The 5643-nt window shown below is 31.7% G+C and overlaps 1 long non-coding RNA gene across 1 annotated transcript; it reads left to right on the top strand.

The window, feature by feature from the left end:
- The first annotated feature begins 209 nt into the window (after positions 1-209).
- On the top strand, positions 210-3371 carry LOC132754357 (uncharacterized). The gene is made up of 3 exons (XR_009629074.1): positions 210-483; positions 1684-1835; positions 2492-3371. It is a non-coding gene; the product is annotated as an uncharacterized LOC132754357 (long non-coding RNA).
- The last annotated feature ends 2272 nt before the right edge of the window (positions 3372-5643 follow it).

The raw sequence follows: 5643 nt of genomic DNA, 5'->3' as shown, positions 1-5643 counted from the left end.
ATTTTTTTATTTTTGATTGCATTTCATGTTTTCTTTGTCTGCGCATTGCAGGTCTATTTTTTCACGTGTATTTCATGACCGGGTCTGTCTGACTAGAACAGACCTGTGCACGTGCAAAAGATAGACCTCATAACGGACTTTCTTTTGTTTAAACAGGTCTATCCGAAAAATATAGACCTGTCACAAACAATAGAGGAGGTGTGTAAAAATAGATACAATACCGGTGAAGTGACAGAATTGAACTGAATTGAACAATTTTCCGTCGTTAGCTTCATTAATATTCATATCCAAAGAGCGGGATTTGTAAAATGTTTTCATTGGTCAATGCAAATGTCACTCCTCCTTCCAGAAGTTTACATTTATAAATAACAACAACAACAACAAGTGTTAGGGAATTGTCAAACATCTAGTCAGAAGTTTCTTAATTATTACACATTAGGAAGAGAGAAGTTTTTTTATTCTAAAACTATCACACATGAGGAAGTGAGTATCCATAATTTCTTTATTTGTAATTTGCTTAATTTAATTAAAAATGAACCAAAGTAGTGGGTGGGGTATGACGATTATTTTGAAGTTTTATAAAAAATCTGGAACTTAACTGTATTTTTAGTCCCAGACAAAATACAATTGCGTTATCTGTGAGAATATTACATGTAGGTCATATTATATTAGGCCTAGCAATGAGCAAACTAAATAACTAGTTCATTTGTGATTTGGTAGTGCTGCTCTTGTTGCTGCACACAGGGTCTTTCAAATTATATTTAATTACCTTTTTTAATCACCATTGATTATATCTCCATATTTCACTTTATAATGTACATGTATGTTAAACACTAAAAAAATGAGGGGTGACTGAAGTTTTTCAATCAAATTCCAACAAAAAAGGTTGGGGTGTCTGCAAAAAATGGCTTAGGATGAAGTGTCTGAGGGGTGAACTGTCTTAAATCTATTGAATGACTATAATAAATGCTGCCTTGGTTGTAAAAGATTTGATAATGAATTTCGGTACACATGAAATCGAACCTGAAACCCTGGTTCTGGTCCTTCATGCCATATATGCATCTTATATGTATACTTATAATACTGCACGTTTATAACGTCATTTTTCTTTGGATAATCGTGACGTTTATATAGTTTTATATACACAGCTGCTGTTGATTCATGCAGAAATCTTACTTTTTTTCTATAAACATGATGCTTGTTTATAAACGGCTGTTTGCAATATAACCCTCGCCTAACGGCTTGGGTTATATTTACAAATAGCCGTTTATATAGGGCCATATAACCTGTCAACGATCTTTATAACTAATTATATATACACTTATATGGTATGTTCTGCATATCTATAGCTCGTCATTTTTGGAAAAATAAGTTAACTTGTATGAACAATTTAGTGGCATTGTTGTGCAAATACTGTTGCTCATTACTCAATATAAGTATTATATTCAATACTCATGGCATTCATATTTGGTCCAAATTAAATGATGCATGATGGCATTGCACTATAACTTACAGAGACCATAAAAAGATAAAATGTCTTCAAAGCCCATCTCTCTATATCAATGACCTACATATACATCTGCATTGAAGAATCAAAATAGGTTCAAGGTGAGCAATTCTCTTACAAATTAAAAATTCTTTGCGTAATGCTAATGATATTTAACTTTTGAATTTTAAACACAGATAAAAGAATGTGTTGTGTACAATGCAAGGTCCTACATATGTGACGGCAAGTTCTTTCAAGAATGGTGGGGGAATGATATACAGCAAATTTAAAGGAGGTTTACCAGCAGGTTATTTGTACTGTGGGAACTGTGGAGGTAAAAGTGAAGCAGGTATGTCGTAATTTTTCTTTGAAGTAAGATGCCCTCTCAGATAATTTCCTCTGTAACAAGAGAATGTGGCATGAGTGTCCATGGCCGAGTGGTTAATGTTGTTGTCTTCAAACCACTTGCCCCTTACCGCTGTGGGTTCGAGTCCCGACAGGGACTTTGAATTCTCTCATGTAAGGAAGCTATCAAGCTAGCTTATGGAATGTCATTGGTTCTACTCGGGTATGGGTTTGTTCCTGAAAAAAATGCACGGAAGAGTAGTAACCTGAGGTCTTCCTCCACCAGTAAAGCTGTAACATCACCATATGACCTATACTGTGTCGGTGTGATGTAAAACCAAATAAAAACAAATAAAAAGAGAATGTGGTGGTTCAAAAGTAAATGCGAAAATGCTAAACATGTTGAATGATCATATATTTAAGGAAATACTTGTGTTTATTTCTTTCTGTTTTGAACAATGTTTGTTTTAGTGTTTATATGAACATATGTATTTGGTGTTAACATTAATATTTACAACATCTGCTATTTGTACTTTATAACTAAAGATAAATTATTTTACATTTACTCGGCTTTCTCATTACATATTTTTTGACTTTCAGACTTTATTGCATTTTTGTTTAGAATTTCAACATTTATACCAATTCTTCTGTATTTTTCAGGGACCTGATTACGCAAGATGGATGTCAATATCATCCAAGAATTTGGAGACATGTGCAACTTGATGAAGACTTTACAAAACAAAAATTAACACATACTTTAACTTACAACCTCCTGTCAGACATTTCTGCAAGGAATCAATTGTACCATACATCAAAGGCTTATAGAGATTTTGACATTTTTTTAGTTTATGGTATTTTTTATGAATCAACAAATGGATTCAGAATCTCCTTGTTAGAGATTATGTTGATTATTCAGTTTGAATGAGGGGACACATTCAGAACACCTTGCTAATAACAGTATACCTATAATCCTCTTGCAAAAAGTTCTGTTATGTCTTTTTTTAAAGTAACAAATGAAGAGGACAAGGAGTAATAAACATATTTATTAGAATTCCTACATATATAGGAAATTTAAGTGTATTTCAGTGACTAGTGTAATAATAATTTCAAAAGACGTCTCTGAATATAAATAAACAATTACAATGTAAATCCCCCCACCAGCATACAATTACAATGAAAGGACTAGAAATAACATAAAAATCATGTATTTGCATTCTTGCTTTGTAAGAACATAGTAGTGTAATCATCAATCAAGTAATGTACATTTTACTTTCATAACTTAAAATATTCTCTATTTAAATGGACTTTTTCCTAACATTTATTTTCTTGTCATGTTATTTGATAAACATGTATAATAATGTACAGATATTTTTTGTGTTTGAATGAAACTTGATATATTTGTTCTTGTTGTACCAATTACTTATTATATTTTGTAAACACATATGAAGAGTGCAATTTTCTTTACATATTAAATTTGTTTTAGTATTTCATGGCATCATTTTTGTTATCTGAAATATTGCTTCTCTTATTACCACTTCCCCAACACAAGTTATATTGTTTATTGGAGTTAGTATAAATTACCTTTCTTGATAGCATGTTAACTGTTTGTTATTTGACCATATTTGAGACACCTGTCTTATGGCAGCAGTTTTACAAGACAAAAACTGTCAATAAGATTTGTATTAGAACTTTAATTAACAAAGTCGATCTCATCTCCGCATATCTTTTAATGTAAAAGTCAGGCAAAGTATAAAAAAATATAAAAAGGCGAAAAAATGAATGATGTACATGTAGTCTTCTTAGCTATCATCTCATTAAACTACGAATAAAAGGTAACGTAATACACATTAAATTATTTTTTGTCTGTTTTTCATTCGTTATTTGTCGAACTATCATTGCTTGTGTTTAAGATTAGTGTTCATTTGTATCCAAATGATTTGCTTTCATTTCGGCGCTATTATATTTGGAAGGCTTAGAATTTTATTAATTCAAAACAGTTTTTAAAGGGAGACACAGGCAAAATTTTCATTTCTTAGTTTTGAATTTTTCATTCATTATTCTGTAAATGCCCTGAAAATGAATATATTAGAAGGTCTTTGCTCCATATTAAGAATAAAATGGTGGTTTCCTAACTTGACCCGCGTGGGTCAGGTTAGAGCGCTAGCATTTCACAATAGTTGTCAAAGTGAACTCTGGAAACGTTAAAGAACATGTCAAATGAATGACTTAGGCTTGTTTCAGTCATACAATATCCACAATATCTGTTGGTTTGTTCAAGTCACCTGACTTGTTTAAAAACTATTTGGTGATTCTATTGGCGTATAAATTTTGTTCAACATATATAGATATATTTACGCTTCAAACCCAGAATATATAGAATTTAAACAGAAATTCACGCTGAAACTTCAAGAAAAGTCATTTTAGCGTGATTTGAGTACATAAGATCATTTTAATATTTTTGTCATTATTTTGCCTGAATATCCCTTTAACAGTTTTTATGAAGAGGTTTACTTGCAATTCTCTGCATGGCAATCAATAAGAAAATACTTGTACCTGTCAATGAAATTCTATTAAATACACTTGCGGAATCTTGAAGTGAAGTTTTATCTATACCAATTTAAATAATTTAGGGAAAGGTATATGAAACAATAGATTAACAGAGAGCTGTCTAATCTTGTCCAAGTGGGAAATTATTTGTCATACCAGAAGCATTCGCTTATATACTCGGTATTTGTTTTTAGGTTTTTCGAATTAATGTATATTGCTAGCACCAGATAGTTAACCTATTGATGTAGTGATTTTAAATAACCAAACACACAGACTAATGCACTTTCAGGCAAAGATACGGAACTTGACTTGTTGCTTTAAATATGCTATTCAATTACTATATGAAAGTGATCCGTAGTTTTGTAAATGGTTTTACCTATGGATCTCTATAGCACATATGGAGCTCAGATGAAATTTTGACCAGCAATTCCTTTATTTTGAAACCAATCTCAATAAGTGTTTGTTTGAATGTTAATCATTGTTTGGTGGTAAGATTTTGTGAACACTCTGTATTTTGAGTCCGTTGAGCGATATATTTTTCATAGGTATTGCATATTTTGGACACACCAGAACCCACTACGGAAATATATCTCGATAAATAAAATAAAATCCAAACGAAAATAGGCAAATATAAAGAAAATCCAGGATGGTAGAATCACATTTCGATTTTCTTATAAAAACCTTGAATTTTATTTGTTTAAAATGTTGAAACTTACCCTGTGATTAAACTATTTTCTCTTTCACATTTCGAGTTATTTAAAGCGCACATCTGGAGCAGCGGAAATTCCCGATGCTCAATTATAAGATCCACATATGGTTCCGACACCGTGATACAGTCAGTTTCGAGTAAACTAAGGTAAGTTGAGAATTTGTTAGATTAGGAGGGGGCTACCTTGAAGTGTCCTCAATAAAAGTATACTGAATACCATTTAGTTTTGAATTATTTTGGTCCCATACACATGTACATTTAAGTGCATCATATACAGGAACTGGCAGTATTTCAGAAAATAAATGTTGAAAAACAGATATCTAGCGATAGAGATGGTCCCATTAAATTTATTTCAGAAGTTGAATTTCATCAAAAGTTTCGACTATCGAAGGAGTGTGCACATTTTATAGACGGAATGATATACATGTAGTATAAACTATTAAGAGTGTATTCAGCTCGCGGGGTACCAATAAAGAAGTGAATTTTTACGATTTCAAGTTGGAAATTTCTTGAAATAGTTTTATCCATGCAAATTTGCTGTGTTTGTCAATGTGAC

Source organism: Ruditapes philippinarum, unplaced genomic scaffold (genome assembly GCF_026571515.1).
Source record: "Ruditapes philippinarum isolate M1 unplaced genomic scaffold, ASM2657151v2 ctg3136_1_1_1_1, whole genome shotgun sequence".
NCBI lineage: Eukaryota > Metazoa > Mollusca > Bivalvia > Venerida > Veneridae > Ruditapes > Ruditapes philippinarum.
This window is presented reverse-complemented; position numbering and strand designations above follow the sequence as displayed.